General features: G+C 43.4%; 1 protein-coding gene and 1 long non-coding RNA gene across 2 annotated transcripts in view; one reads left to right on the top strand and one right to left on the bottom strand.

Moving 5' to 3' along the window:
• The window catches only part of SYT1 (synaptotagmin 1), a 624,258-nt gene that overhangs the window by 569,054 nt on the left and 39,622 nt on the right, over positions 1-15,582 (top strand). The gene's annotated exons all lie outside the window — the stretch shown is intronic.
• The window catches only part of LOC138987840 (uncharacterized), a 28,690-nt gene continuing 19,798 nt past the window's right edge, over positions 6,691-15,582 (bottom strand). The window contains exons 2-4 of the long non-coding RNA XR_011464128.1: positions 12,367-12,461; positions 10,948-11,068; positions 6,691-6,891 (exon numbers count right to left, since the gene is read on the bottom strand). This is a non-coding gene — a long non-coding RNA (uncharacterized lncRNA). The remainder of the gene's footprint in view (positions 6,892-10,947; positions 11,069-12,366; positions 12,462-15,582) is intronic.

The following is a 15,582-nucleotide window of genomic DNA, read 5'->3' as shown; positions in this document are numbered from 1 at the left end:
CTTGAGGAATACATTTTAAGCTAATTATTATATCCAAAAGAACAAGGTCTTAAGAGAAGCTTTCCCTTTCGCCACATTTACGTACAGCCGGACAAACCACAATGACTCAAATGAAAGCAAAGAGTTCGAGTACCCTCCTCTCTAAAGCCAAGATGAGTGGAACATACCTAGTCCCCCACCTTCCCTCCTATTCTTGAGCCTCACTTCAAATACACTAGTAAGACCTTCCATTGTCTTCAGAGTCCCCACTCTAACCTTCTTCCCCTAGGCCTGATCCTCCTTAAGGTTTCCAGACACAGTGTGACATGGGAGAGAGAAGCAGGCCTGGGGACCTGAGGCAAAGAACCCAGCTGAGCCATGACTTCCCCATCGCAACAAACAGCTACACCTCCTGGCTATCATTGATGATCTAAATGAAATGCTACATATCCAGAAGCAAGCATGATGCCCAGCACACAGGAGACTCTCTCCTGCTGCCTGCAAAACAAGTTGCCTTTCCTTCCTTCTAGAACTTCTGGGCCATTCCACATCATTACATTAATCCCCTTACCAACTGTACTTTGTACAGAGTGTGCCAGGCAAAAAGTACCAGAGTGAAGATGGGAGGCAGGGTTTTCAATTTTTCACAAAGCAAAGAAACACACAGAGGACAGGTGCTTGCAGGAAGGTCAGGGCCAGAAATCAGGGCTCTGGAACTTCGAGGCCATTTCGTCACCTCGGTACAGCTTATCTGCAGGTAACCAGGCCATCTGACAGGTGACCATCTAATGCTCGAGACCAGGTTTGAGACCAAAGGCACAGTGTGGAAAGGCAGGTGCCACTTATCCACCTTTCCTAACTCACTGTTGTCCGCGTCACTGCCGTGCAGCTGTAGAACACCCCAGTGTATTTGGTTTTTGTGAAGCCCATTCGCGAACCCAGAAGAGCCTCTAAGCCAAAAGTAGGACTTCCTTATATGTTCATCCACCCCTTTAGACGACATCATAATAATCTAGGGATGCATGCCATCGCCCCAGCACGTCTGAGAAGCACCACGGTAGCAGTTAGGGACATGTCACCTGGGTGCCAGCCCTAACAACGTGACCTTCAGTAAACCTCTTCAGTTTCTTGTGTCTGTTACCACGTCTAGAAGATGGTTCTAATGCCGCTTGGCTCATCTGCTTTGTATTGTTATTATACTGTATCAAAATGCTTTAAGAAGTCAAACATAAGCAAATGTAACACTGGTAGTTAGCTTGCAAGAACTCTGTTAACTAGCACTCAATTATCAGTTTCCATATAGACCACATATCAAGAATTGCTATAATATTCCTGTAACAGTTTCACTTGACATTCATGAAGCTAGTAATATAAATCTCCTGATGATAAAGCCTGTGGGGGGAAAAACCCAGGGTGGCCCATCCTTCCACCCCAGAATGCCTGTCTTTTGCAAGTGCCTTTGCCGTCTAGGAGAGTCCTGTGAGAAGCATTTTACTCTTCAATTGTATTTTGCTCCTCAGGAGGAGATTACCTCATGGAAGCTAGACATTAAAAATAATTACATCGTAAAAAAATAAAAATAATAATGAAGTCGCAAGCTTTTTAGGAAGAAAGAAAAATGTGGACTAGTACATACTCACAGCACTGTTTGCAGACGAGTGCTGTGGCACTATCAGAAGCACCAAGCCCTTCAGAAAACCCTCTGACACTGACTGACCCTCCAGCTTGGGTCGTTCGAGCCCTCGCGAGCTCAGAGAGTAAGCATTCCTCCCATGGAAAGCGTCCACAACCGCTACACAGAGCCCCCGCAGGGACCAGCTCCTGGGCAGCCTCAAGACCGCGCCTCCCGCAAGCTGCCGTACCACACTTGACCAGTAGGTGCCGCCATCTCAACACGTTGTGAGCTTTCCTTCCAGCCTCAGCTCAAGCTCAGGGTTTCCAGCTTTGGGAGATAAAGCCTGGGTTTCAAGTTTGAGCCATTCTGAAAGCTCTAATTTCTGTTCACGAGGCAAACTTGAAAACAAGGCAGCCCAAGAAACACCCCTCTAGGATGGGCAGCCTCAAAAGGCAGATTTTCACAGGTGTCTCCTCTGTGCTGCAAACTTAAATAGCCCCCTAAGTTCAATCACATGGATGCCGGAGGCAGGGAAAAAAAAACACAATAGAAGATGAGACACGCAAGCTCAGTAAAGCTTATGGCTCCGCGAGGGCTGTTTTGATGTAGACATCTCTGTGAAAGCTCATTAAATCCTCAGTGTGTGAGGCAGGACTTAGGGAAAAGTCAAAATGAAGGTAATAAGATACCATAGCCACTCATGCTGACACATTTGTAAAGCATTCTGAATACTCCAAGGAAATTCCACGTGACTCCCCTGCATATTAAGGGCCTGAATTAGCCCTTGCAGTTAAACCACAGTCCCAAGCAGCAGTCAGACTTGGGGGAGAGTTTTTTTATAACACTGACCACAAAAAAGACTATTAAAAAAGCAAGGCAAAGTATGGTCCCCATGACGGAGGGCCCGTTAGGTTCTCTTCTTGAGCACACAGCAATCCCCATACATCATAAATCTTCAACATATCCGAACAGACGATCATAAAAAGCGATAGGGGATAGGTAGACACAGGGAAAGCCAGCAAGCTCCATTTTCCTAGTGCTTTATGTATCCCGAAAAATACTCCTACGAAAAGATTCACCCTCAGTCTTCAACCAGAACTTGAATGCGAGTGAAACCTTGTATGAAGGTACTCCAGAGCAGCGGTCCCCAACCTTTTTGGCACCAGGGACCAGTTTCGTGGAAGGCACTTTTTCTAAGGACGGTGGGTGGGAGGGGAGGGGATGGTTCAGGCAGTAATGTGAGTGATGGAGAGCTTAGCTTGCTTGCCTACTTGCTTGCCTGCTGCTTACCTCCTGCTGTGTGGCCTGGTTCCTAACAGGCTGGTACCAAGGGTTGCAGACCTCTGCTCCAGAAGAACAGAACCAGTAGGATGGATACGTGTATGTAAAGAGAAAGAAAATTTAAGTAACTGACTCACAGGAAATTTTCAAGGTTGTCAGGGTAGGCAGGACGCTGGAGAACCAGGGCAGAGTTGATGCTGCAGCTCAAAAATCCGCAGGCTGTCTGCGGGCAGAATTCCCTCCTCCTTGGGAAAGGCCAGGGCCGCCCAGGGGGCTCAGTGATAAAGAACCCGCCTGCCAGTGCAAGAGACACAGGAGACACGGGGTCAGTCTCCGGGCCTAGAAGATCCCCTGCAGGAGGAAACGGCAACCCCCTCCAGTATTCTTGCTTGAGAAAGACCACAGACAAAGGAACCTGGCAGACTATAGTCCGTGGGCTTGCGAAGAGTCAGACGTGAACTGAACACAACGCAGGCGCTCAGCACAGGTCAGCGTTTCTCTATGATGGCCTTCGATTGGATGAGGCCCACCCTTGTTTTAATCTTAGTTCCCTATTTAAAGACCCCATCACCAAATACAGTCACATTCTGGGGTACTACTAGGGGTTAAGTCCTCAACAATATGAACTGGGGGAACCTAATTCAGCCCATAACAGGCCCAAATGACTATGGTTATGATCCAGAGATGAAGAAATAAAGAGGTGGGAAGAGGCTGATAAAAAACATGTGTGAGTCTCAAACTGTGGTCCCAGGCCCAGCAGCATCAACAACAGCTAGAAGTTGTTAGAGAGGCAAATCCTCAGACCCCACCCAGTATCTACTGCATCTGTGAGTGGGGCTCAGCAATTTGTTTTTAGTAAGCCCACCAGAAAGGCTGCCATTTGGGAATAACAATTGTAGAAGTTTCTTGATTACAGGAACGACGCCACCTGAGAAATTTTCCAACCAGTGTGGCTGAAAATGTTGTTTAATCCGTATGTTTTCTTTAAATATATGAAGCTGAGTCGTATTTTATAAATGGGCCTCAGAATCCATTTTACTCTTAAAATTGGAACTAAGCCAGACCTCCAAGGATAAGCAAGATAACAACACTGCAAAGGGACTTCACCTCTGAGTACAGATCTTACAGGGTAAAAGCAAAACTATGGGTCCCAATAAAGCTAATTTATCAAATACAGGAGCAGTCTCATAGCCCTGTGTCTGGTTGGAGGCCTTACATTGCCTATGAAATTCCCATGAATGGCAGGCTAAATTATAATGGTTGATCTTCATGAAATTCATTCTACTCTCCTTAAAAAATGAAACCCTAGAAATAGTACTGTTAAGTGGTCACTTCTGAGCAAGAATCAAATTTATACTATGCTACATGCAAACGAGCTAAGTTGCCTCAGTCATATCTGACTCTTTGACAACCTGGTGGACTGTAGCCCACCAGGCTCTTCTGTCCATGGGATTCTCCAGGCAAGAATACTGGAGTGAGTAAGCAATTCCCCTCTCCAGGAGATCTTCCTGACCCAGGGATCAAACCCACGTCTCCTGTGGCTCCTTCATTGCAGGCAGATTCTTTATTGCTGAGCCACCAGGGAAGCCCATATTATGCTACGCTTGGCCCCAAAACATACTCTATACCCTCATAGCATTAGCCTCTGCAGATATTCTGGCCATGCGTCTCACCAGATCCTTTAAGAATCTACGCTACAGCCTCAGGAGCAAAAAAGCTGAATTCATCTGTGAGTTATTTCCAAGCCTCGGTGGATGGTGAGATATACAACCAGAATTCACATAAGCGATTTATCTGGACAGGTCAGCTTCATCTGAGGCTCCTTTGATGACTGCTCCTGAAATCAGGAGCGGACCTGATTTTCTGTGCTCCCTCGCCTCTCTTGCACGTGGCGGCACAGAGGTTTCCATTGCAGTGATGGGTCATGCAAGACAGTCAGAGTAGATGCACCTCGCCGTCTTCCTTGCCTCTATCTTTGACCACGTCTCCACCTCGCAGACCTCTTCTTCCTGCTCCCTCTTCCTGCAAACAATAGCCTTCACTCCCTTCATCCTGTTCTCACCACCTTCCAGTGCTGGCCACCAGAAGTCACAGCCTCCAGAACAGGTTGAATAGGGACCCTCAAAGGCAGGGAGGAATATTCCTGAGCCTCACCTGGAATCAGATGGACCTGGATATGGCACTCGGATTTACAGCAAATGTGTGTTGCTGCTGCTGCTAAGTCGCTTCAGTCGTGTCCGACTCTGTGCAACCCCATAGACGGCAGCCCACCAGGCTACCCCGTCCCTGGCATTCTCCAGGCAAGAGTCCTGGAGTGGGTTGCCATTGCCTTTTCTGAAACATGTGTTAGGGCAGGTCTGGGTGAACACTCTGAACAGGAGATGGCAGCAGCAGCCTGGGCATCTGGGCATCATTTCCCAGTCCTCCTAACAAAAGGCATTCCACCCCCATCTCTCTGTCCATTCAGGGCAGAGCTTTACCTCCCTAAAGCCAAGCTGTGGGCTCCCGCGACTATTACAGATTGCTCAAATGGAAGGCTGACAACCAAACAAACAAACTGGGGACCTGTTACTAAGTCTCATCTCGAAGGAAAGGAGGAACCCCCAGAAGGCACCAACAACATCTTAGGTTGGCATTAGTGGGAGTTTGAGAAAGGACTTGAGATCTAGTGCACAGTCTTACGGAGAATTTGGGCAAGTTATTTAGCAGAATTGATTCAACCTGTGCCCTCACTTGGCTTAAGGGAGTAAGGAGGTCCTCCTTGCAGACTTCACAAAGTGTCAAATGAGACAAGATCCAGGGAAATCTTGTAAACTATGGCATGCGAGAATCATACAAGGAAAGCATTTTTGTTGGTTTGTCCCTGTACCTTCAAATGTTCTAGACCACTTTTTTCCCCCTTTGTTATTTTCTTTTTCTCATCCAGGTAATATGACCAGAGGCAATTTGACCAAGGGTCTATTATTTCTCTGATAATTATAATTTCCCAGGGAGTCACAGCACACAAATTACATTGTAATAGCTCTGAATTCTTTGCTTCATCCTGAGTCTACAATTTTGCTCTCACCCAGACTCCTGTTATCTATTGTCTTGATTTATGAAAGCTTCTGTTCTCTGATCTCCTCACTTCTTACACCTGCCTCCTTTAAAACTTCTGAAATGTGGTCGCGAGGTCAAGTTTCTCATCGTACTAGCATTACGTTACCAGGTGTAATCATTACTGTGTTCATAAAGCAGGCAGTTCGTTCCACAATACTCTGTTTAATTCACTAGATGATTGCTCAGCCCTCACTAGATAATCCCCATCCTGTCCCTCACTAGGATCCCAGAACCACTGTGCTGTGATTTGAAGCAGCTCTTAATTTGTCACATGTATTAATTAAACATTTATTTCCAGTCAAGTATGTGATAGACCAAGTGCTGGGTATAAGTTAGGAAGACACTACTTATCTCACAACCAGCTTCAGTTGGAGTGAAAGCGATAGCTGGATCGTTTCCTGGTAACTTCCACATACTGAGAGGCCCTTTCCAAAAGCTGGCAAAAGAAAAATCTAAAACTTAAAGTACTGCAGAATCAGTTTGGTATTAAGGTAGAAGATTTAGGAGGTGTGCAGACCACAACAATTTTTGATGCAGTTAACAAGACAGAGATACATTATCTCATTTTGCTACACTTGTGACCTAGAGTGTATTGTATCCACAGGAAAATGAGGCAGAACTAGACTCTGGTACTTGACTAGCCAACAGGTACAGAAATTTCCAGCACAGCTTTATTAGTGAGTGGGATATAACAAGACCACAATCTAAAGCCAGTGCTGTTTTATTATTTATTTTGCTGCCTTGATCATTTCTCTGCACTCATTTGGCTTGAAGGCACAGACATTCCCTGTTGATTATCTCGACTTGGCAGTAGGGTTCTGCTACACATTTTGATTCCTAATATGGCAGCAGGAGAGGGTTTTGTATGAGTTCCAGCGAGTTTCTCTGGGCTTGTGGAATGCAGTGAGGAAAAATTCCTACAGAGATGAAAACATGAACATTTGCATTGATAAGGAGAAAAATAAAAGAAAGAAAAAGAGGATGTCTCTCTAAAAAATTTTTTTCCTTCTTTTCTACTCCGGCCACTTTCATTTCTAATAATGTCTTACAGTTGGAGGATGGAAAGAATTAACTTTGTGTTTTTTAATTGCCTATATTGTCAGACCATTTCAAAAATCATTTTGAAATGCCTGAGTGTTTTTTATAGAAGCAGAACTGACAAAAGAAACTTTTCATCATCATCAAGCTTTAAATCCTTGAAGCACCCAATCATACTGTTCTCTAAATTGGCCACATAATGATGAAATCTGGGAAAATAAGTTACAAATCCCCAGAAAAGAATAATAGATGAATCCATTGATGGTAGAAATTATACTGTTCCTCTTAATTTTGGTAGCAATAAGACTTGAAGCTAAAGAATCCATGTATTGTTTCAGAGGTCAATACAGTTTTTCTCTCAAACTCATAAGTTGGTTCACAGAAATATTCATTTGGCAAAAATTCCTTTAACAATACATCCCAGATGATAAACTTTCCTTTAGTAATTGGCTCTTTTTTCCTAAATGCAATTATTAAAAACTTCTGTACTTTAAAAAGCCACATTTGCTCTGGTGTGAAAATGTCATTATTCTCATCATCATTAACATCCATTTAATGTTTAACTCATATAATTAAGAATTATATTTGACAGCTAGTGCTATTATAATTGGCTGTATCAACCTTTGAGATCATGTCTAGATAGGCTTATCTGCTGCATCAAAAAAAAATCAACTAATGAGAGACTCATCTAGAAATTCAAGAAATTACATCAAAAGTATGGTTTTAATGATGCTCCATATTTTTTTTTTTTTTTCTGGACAACCAGTTGTAAGAAGCCCTTCCATGAAGGGTTCTGATCAGTTAGCAACAACCACAAACACAATTAGTCTATATATTAGTAAGGCCCGGGCACGGCAACAAATAACTGAAACCCCCGAATAGCAGAGCTTTAAAGGAAGTAGAAATGTATGGGTCTATAATATGAAGCAGAATGAAAGCTGTCAGTCCGGAGCTGACATGATGTCTTCATGTGTCGCAAGGAACCTACAGCTGTCTTTCTCCTCTGCCATCCTCTGCCCTCTGCATGTGGTTTCCATGCCATGGACCCCTGTGGCAGCGGCTACATCCATGCGAGAAGGAAAAGGGGGGAAATAAAGTAAACCCAGGCCCTTCAGTGAAAATTCTTCAAGTCCCACATGGTATTTCCACTTACGTCTCAGTGATCTGAATCTAGTCTTGAGCACCTTACCTGCAAGGGAAGCTGAGAAAAGCAGTTTTTTATTCTGGCAGTGTGCCCACCTAAAATCTGGGGTGCTAAAACCAAGGGGTGAGGGGGCGACTGGAGCAGGCAACACACGGCACCATCGTAGGTCCACAGGCTCCTTGACTTGCTGTCATCGTCACAGTCACGGAAGACTTAGCTTCTCCATGAATATTCATATTGATTAATTAGAAGTAGGTTTTGGTTTTCACTAAGGTAAATATAAATTATAAAATTTTTGAAAACGCAGATAATTAGAAAAAATTTTAACCTATCTTGAATTTCACCACTCAGAAATAATGGGGTTAATTTCTTTAGTACATGATTCTAGGCCTATCTTTATGCACATCTGTATACCTATATACTTTCCATTATAAAGTTGGAATATACAAAACATGCTAATTTTTAATCTACTTTTGTTAACAACAGTATGTTGTGAACATTATTCTGCATCAGTAATTTTTCAATGTTGTTTTAAATGCCTATAGATCATTTCTTTATGTGATTTTTACCATAGCTTATTTAACTAACATCCAACTGTTAAATTCTTTAGTGATTTCAGATTTTTCTGTATTATAAGCCACACTGCAATTAATAGGACTTCCCTCATAGTTCAGTTGGTAGAGAATCTGCCTGCAGGGCAGGAGACCCATGTTCGATTCCCGGGTTGGGAAGATCCCTGGAGAAGGAAATGACAACCTACTCCAGTATGCTTGCCTGGGAAATCCCATGGACAGAGGAGGCTGGCGGGCTATATAGTCCATGGGGTCACAAGAATCAGACACAAGTTAGTGACTAAACCACCACCACAATCATTATCTTTGTCACTACATCTTTTCTCATATCCTCAATTACATCCAAAATATACCTTAGAAGGTGTATTTTCCAATCAAAGATATGCATATCTTAAGGCTTTGGCATGCCAAATTCCCCTTTAGAAAGAGTATTAATATTTTACATTCTTACTACCTCCCAGCCTAGCAGATGACTGCACACTTTGACCAACAATGAACATTATATAATTTTTTTAAGTCTTTGGCAATCTGATAGAACCAACTTAGGAGTCTCATTTTTATTTGGATTTCTTTTATTTGGATTACCATTGTATTGGAACATTTCCCCCTGCCTTAGATGTAGCCTTCTTTATTACTGTGAAAAGATAGGACATGAGAGAAAGAGGTTCGTGAACTCAAATTTGGAAGTACTAACTCTGGTCAGAAAGGAACAAGACCCTACCCATTGATGAGTCATGTATGCTTATGAATGGCAACATTAGAGAAGAGGTTTCCTTCCATCTCAGTGGCACTCAATGAAGAGGCCACCTGACCACTTCAGGTAAGGTACCTCAGTTTGTTTTCCTGTTGTTTAAGAAAGAAGCCACCCTGATCTTGGTTCATTTTGCCTTGATCTTGATAGACAGTCCTTCCAATGTAACTTGTGAGTTTTCTCCTAGCCGAGTCATTCCCTTGAGTTGATTGTCAAGCTCTTGTCTCAGTGGAGAGGCAGATAAAAATATTCAGAGGATCTCCAATTTAATTAAGTAGTCAGCGAACCACAAGATCTATCTGCTAATTATTTTCACGCCAAATACTTTCCTATCTAAATTTGTAACTGAGCTGCCAGCAACTTTATGGCTTTAAGTATCTGATGGCGTGCGGCATTTCACTACCTCAAAAGCTAGGGCGATATAAGTAGCCGGATCACAACATGCCAGTCAAACTGGCATGTTGGTGTCATTTCCTGATGTTTGCTAAGCAGAGAACTTCACATATCTTAGACACAAACTCTCTGTGAATGGGATTGAGGTACTTTCTTGCTTATGTGTTATGTACATTATTCTGGAACAGTTTATCTCTGCAGCTTTTTAATCCTCTCTTTGTGTCTAGAAGCCAGTTAGTAAATCAAGAGTTAATGTAAGAGGTCACTTGAACACCATAGGAGAATTCCTAATTAGATCATAAGGACAAAACTTCAGACAATCACATGCCTGAATACTAAGGTGCAACTAAAACTAGGAGGAATAAAAATAAACTTCATCTTCAACCAGCAGAACCAAAAATTTAACATTGAACCACAACTATCTCCTTTCCTCTGTGAGCCAAACAATTCTCTTCCATACATGTAAGAAAAAAAATACTTGTTTTTGTTCACAATTTAGGCTAGATGTTGTATAGTGACGCATACGGAGCACACCCCCGTGAAAATTTAGCAGGCAATAACACGGAACACTACAAACCCACCAGACTGTAAGACACGGTGGCGGTTGCCCATCCTCCCAACTGTCTCCCTGGAGTCTTTTTTCTCCTTCTATGGAAGAAGCTATTTAGAGTTAAGCATCATTAAGCAAAATGCAAAGGAAGGAGAAAATGAATATGGGTTAATTGCATTCTGGATGCCATTGAACCACAGTTGGGATAAATTATTATCATGGTATAAAAACACATTGTGCATTCCAGGAAGACAAATAATTTGGTGAAGCAGGAGTATGGATATATAGCAGGAAGTGGCTGCAGATGAGGATTCTGAGTGAGTGTGTATGTGTGTGTGTGTGTGCGTGTGTGCTGATGCATGTTTGTTGACAGGCTGAGAACACATACTTCATGCTAAGAGGTCAAGACTTTGTCCTGAATCAAGACTCCCAGGACAGTTGCATCTACTGTGCAGGGATGTCCCACTATATGCAATTTGGCACATGCTGTGTGATCTTCTCCCTTTGCCACACAAGAGGCTCTACCTGCAAAACTGGCACAGAAGTAAAACCTTCATTTGCTATCAGTCAGTCTGCAGGGCAACAGGGCACACTATGATGGGAGCAGCTGTAGTTACACTGAAGACCTCTTCCTACCATCAATGGCCTGGAAAGAAAAGGAATGCTGTCAGTATAAATAAAGGGGAGATAGGCACCAACCCTAAAGCAATGAATTTTTTGTAATAGGAGTGAAAAGAAGACAGGAGCCAGTGAGGGCCACAGGAATCACAGGAGATTTCTCGGGAGAAGTGATGTTCGCTACCCCTGCCAGCCTTAAGGCAAAACCTTCAGGGTGCTAAAGAATCAAGTGGCAGTTGGACTGTAGGGGAACCATGTCTTCGGTAGGGATACAGTGATGGGCAATACGGACACACCTCTGATGTCTCGACCACCACAGGAGACACAGGGACTGTTTTATCTGTGGCATCTGGTTAGGGTGTCTGCTCACACAGGACTTAGATAACTGCCCTTTTCCCATGGCCTTTCCCAGTTTTTCTTTTTATGTACTTGTGTGTATAGAATTGTTTATTTAAATTCATTTTTTAATTTATAAAAGTAATGTGTTCATGAAAAAGCAGTAAAAACAGACCAGAAGTGTAAAGTCCCTCTCCAACCCCATAGCCAACCCTTCTAACCAGAGATAACCACTGTTTCAGGTAAATCCTTCCAGAAATTTTCCATGTGCATATATGCATAGATTCTATATTATGTATAAATATCATCATACATTTTTTACTTTTTAAACTGTAATTATGTTTATAGTTATATCTCTATAATGTAGATTTAGAAGGAGCTTGACATAGGCGATCTGGCTGACAGAAGGTCTGGAAGCTCTGTAGTAATCCACTTTAGATAAAATGGAACGTCAAGTGCCCATATCTAAGAAAGGGGAGTGCTGTGAAGTAGGGAACAGTGAAGCCCCACCAAGACATTCCTTGGCTTTACCACTGAGGCGTCTCCGCATGAGCACGGAGCAATTGCCTACCATTTTAGTGTGTGAATGAACAGTAACTTTTAAATCATTCTCTAGTAGTAGATACCAGAGAAGGTGATGGCACCCCACTCCAGTACTCTTGCCTGGAAAATCCCATGGATGGAGGAGCCTGGTGAGCTGCAGTCCATGGGGTCCCAAAGAGTCGGACACGACTGAGCGACTTCATTTTCACTTTTCACTTTCATGCATTGAAGAAGGAAATGGCAACCCACTCCAGTGTTCTTGCCTGGAGAATCCCAGGGATGGGGGAGCCTGGTGGGCTGCCGTCTATGGGGTCGCACAGAGTGGGACACGACTGAAGCGACTTAGCAGCAGCAGCAGCAGCAGCAGCGGTAGTAGATACATAGAGATTGTATGTAGTGCTTTTGCCTTCACAAACAATATTATTTTGAATCTCCTTATACATGTACCTTTGAATACTTGGGCTTCCCAGGTGGTACAGTGGTAAAGAACCCAACTGCCAGTGCAGGAGATGCAGGTTCGATCCCTGGGTCAGGAAGATTCCCTGGAGGAGGAAATGGCAAAGTACTGAAACTGTTCCAATATTCTTGCTGGGATAATCCCATGGACAGAGGAGCCGGGAAGGCTACAGTCCCTGGAGTTGCGAAGAATTGGACACGACTGAGCACGTATATATAGCTATCTTGGATACTTAGGCAAGAGAATTTACAGCCTAAAAACTTTCAAGCAGAATCCCTGAGTGGAAGGGAATGTGCATTTGAAACGCTGATAAATGTTGCCAAACTGCCCTCCCCAGATGTTCCCGTTAACAGTCAACGGAAGAGACAATCTGGACATTTTAGGATTTCTTTGTAGAAAGTGCTGAGCTATGCTACCATAGAACTCGTTCTGCAAGCCTCAGCCTATTTGCAATCAGGATCCCAGCCATGCATGCAAATTCAGCTTTCTCTGAACTTTTGAGGTCTCCGGGCAGTTTGCATAAGTAGTGCAGCTACACTGGAATGGTAGGGCCGTTGACACCACAGATCATTTGTGTTTTAGTTTTCTGGAGTGTAAATAGATATTAAAGGATTTTCATTCCAAACCTAGGGAATATTCTGCTGAGAAAGTAAACTAATGAGAAGGAGGGAACTGTGAAGGTTAAGTCTGAGCTGCTCTTGTCAGAAAGACAGACAGAAAGACACAGAGCAGAGGCAAGGTCAGGAAATTGAAGAAGTGGTCCCGTGACCACTCTGGTCTCCTGAAAGAAAGGGTTTGGTAGATGTTTGCCTGAAAGAGGAGGCAGCAGCAAGGCGGAGGGCAAGGGCAAAAAGTCCAACTCCTTTGCTATTTTCCTCTCATGTTCAAGTACTGGGTTGGCCAGAAAGTTTGTTTGTGTTTTCCCATATCATCATACGGAAAAACTCAAAAAGAACTTTTTGGCCAACCCAATACTGCTCAGAAACATATACAGTCATTGTCATTACCATTTGATGCTTATATTTATGAATGCTCTTCTAAGTAGATTTGAGGTTTTTGTGCTTTTGTGATAAAATAACAGATAATCACATTTTCAAAGGTATAAAAAATTATAGCGTTGGTAATTTAGTTTCATGTTTTATCAAATATCTTTTTTTTTAATGAGGTTAATAATAAACTAAGCCTTCTCATATACCATTAGTGTTATTGACTAAAAGGTAAAAATAGAAGTAAAAAGACTGAATTCAATTTTTTTTTGTTAAGAGAATGAATAAAAAACAATCAGCCTCATTAATATTTCAAGTAACAGACAATTGGAAATTTATTTCTGCTCTTATAAGTTTGGGACTAACAAATTCTTTTGCCAATGTGCTACTGATAAACGGAGGTAGAAAAGGTATGATACGCTCTAGAAAACAATTACACCTTCAGTGAAATGTGAAAAGAACAGCTCTCTTGTGGCCAGTAAGGAAACCATACTTTGTAGTCATAAACAACAAAAATACAACAAAAATCTGGAGAGAGAGATATATATGCGTGTGTGTGTGTGTACATATTTTCTGTGCTTTGTTTCCTGTGAAATTGTACAACAGCAATGCGTTTTTAAATTAAAATTAAATCATAAAGTGTACATCAATTATCAGTCATCAAAAGTGTCCATTTAATACATTTGAGGCAGCACAAGAAAAATGGAACAACAGACCTTTTCATTCGGTCTTATCTGCTTCTCGGAGAAGGCAATGGCACCCCACTCCAGCACTCTTGCCTGGAAAACCCCATGGATGGAGAAGTCTGGTGGGCTGCAGTCCATGGGGTCACTATGAGTCGGACATGACTGAGCGACCTCACTTTCATTTCTCACTTTCATGCATTGGAGAAGGAAATGGCAACCCGCTCCAGTGTTCTTGCCTAGAGAATCCCAGGGACGGACGGGGGAGCCTGGTGGGCTGCCGTCTATGAGGTCGCACAGGGTCAGACACGACTGAAGCGACTTGGCAGCAGCAGCAGTGTCTGCTTTCACGATTCATCATGGATACTTGTGTTTTCCTCCTAATCCTGTTTTCTTGACTTTGACTTTGACTTAAGATCAGGTGTTTGAAAATTTTGATTTGAGGTTTGCTTATGTATTGGGTTGTCTTCTTCCAGTGATATACAACATATTTCTAAAAGGCTTTTCAAGGAAACGGGAGTTGTCAGCGTTGATAAGTCCTGTTGCTCAGGCCTCTCAGATAACCCGTCTCCACCTCCATCTTTTCCCCCCAGGGCTGCCTGGGTTCAGGTCTCACCACTTCTCTGTGATGGTAATAGCCTCCCAAACCTGGGCCCTGGGCTCCTGCCCTGACCTTCCTTCCATCCTCCCCACTCCTGCCAGTGGTATCTTCCTAAACCAAAAATCTCACTGTGCCACTCTCCTGCTGAAAAGCCTTAATTGGCTTTAATTAGCCTCTCACCACCTTCAGGATGAAATCCAAATTCCTGAGAAAACTCCACAAGCCCCTTCGTGACCAGGCTCAGGCCTGCCTCTCCGGATGCCAGCACTTGCTCCTCATTCACCGTCTGCCCAAGCTGAGACAGCCCACGCACGCCCTTTCACACGCGGGTAAAGCTCTGGGTGGTGGTGCTCTCACAGGACGGTCGTGCTTCTCGGGCCTTCGTGCCCATATGAATCTCCTGGGGACCTTGTTAAAATAAGATTTGCTGCAGGTCTTCTGCAGCAAAGTTCTACAGCAAACAGGATGGGGCCTGACGTTCTGCATTTTTATCAAGTTCTCAGGTCATGCTGAGGCTGCTCAAAACCCATGCTCACAACAAGGCTCTAAAAACATTAGTCATCCCTCCCTCTGTGCAAAAACTCCTCCCCTCCAGAGCTGGACTGCATGGAGCTCCCTCTGCCTCAGTTTACATCCTGAGTATAGAACATGTATGACCTTCCACGTCTCATATTATCGTAATTACTCGGTTACGTGTCTTTGGGATAGGCCCGCAGTGACCCTCCCAGCCACGGTAACCAGTGGCCCAGAAAGTTGCTCAAGGGTCTATCAGGACCACAGACATAACAACTGCAGCACAGCAGTCAGTGCTGGATGAATGTACAATCGTGGGAAAGTGACAGCTATAAAATGCAAACACCAAAGGCACCAGCCCAGACCAACCAATTCAGAATCTCTGGGAGTGGGCCCAAGGAATCAGTAGTTTTTCAAACTCTC

Source organism: Bos mutus, chromosome 5 (genome assembly GCF_027580195.1).
Source record: "Bos mutus isolate GX-2022 chromosome 5, NWIPB_WYAK_1.1, whole genome shotgun sequence".
Taxonomy (NCBI): Eukaryota; Metazoa; Chordata; class Mammalia; order Artiodactyla; family Bovidae; genus Bos; species Bos mutus.
This window is presented reverse-complemented; position numbering and strand designations above follow the sequence as displayed.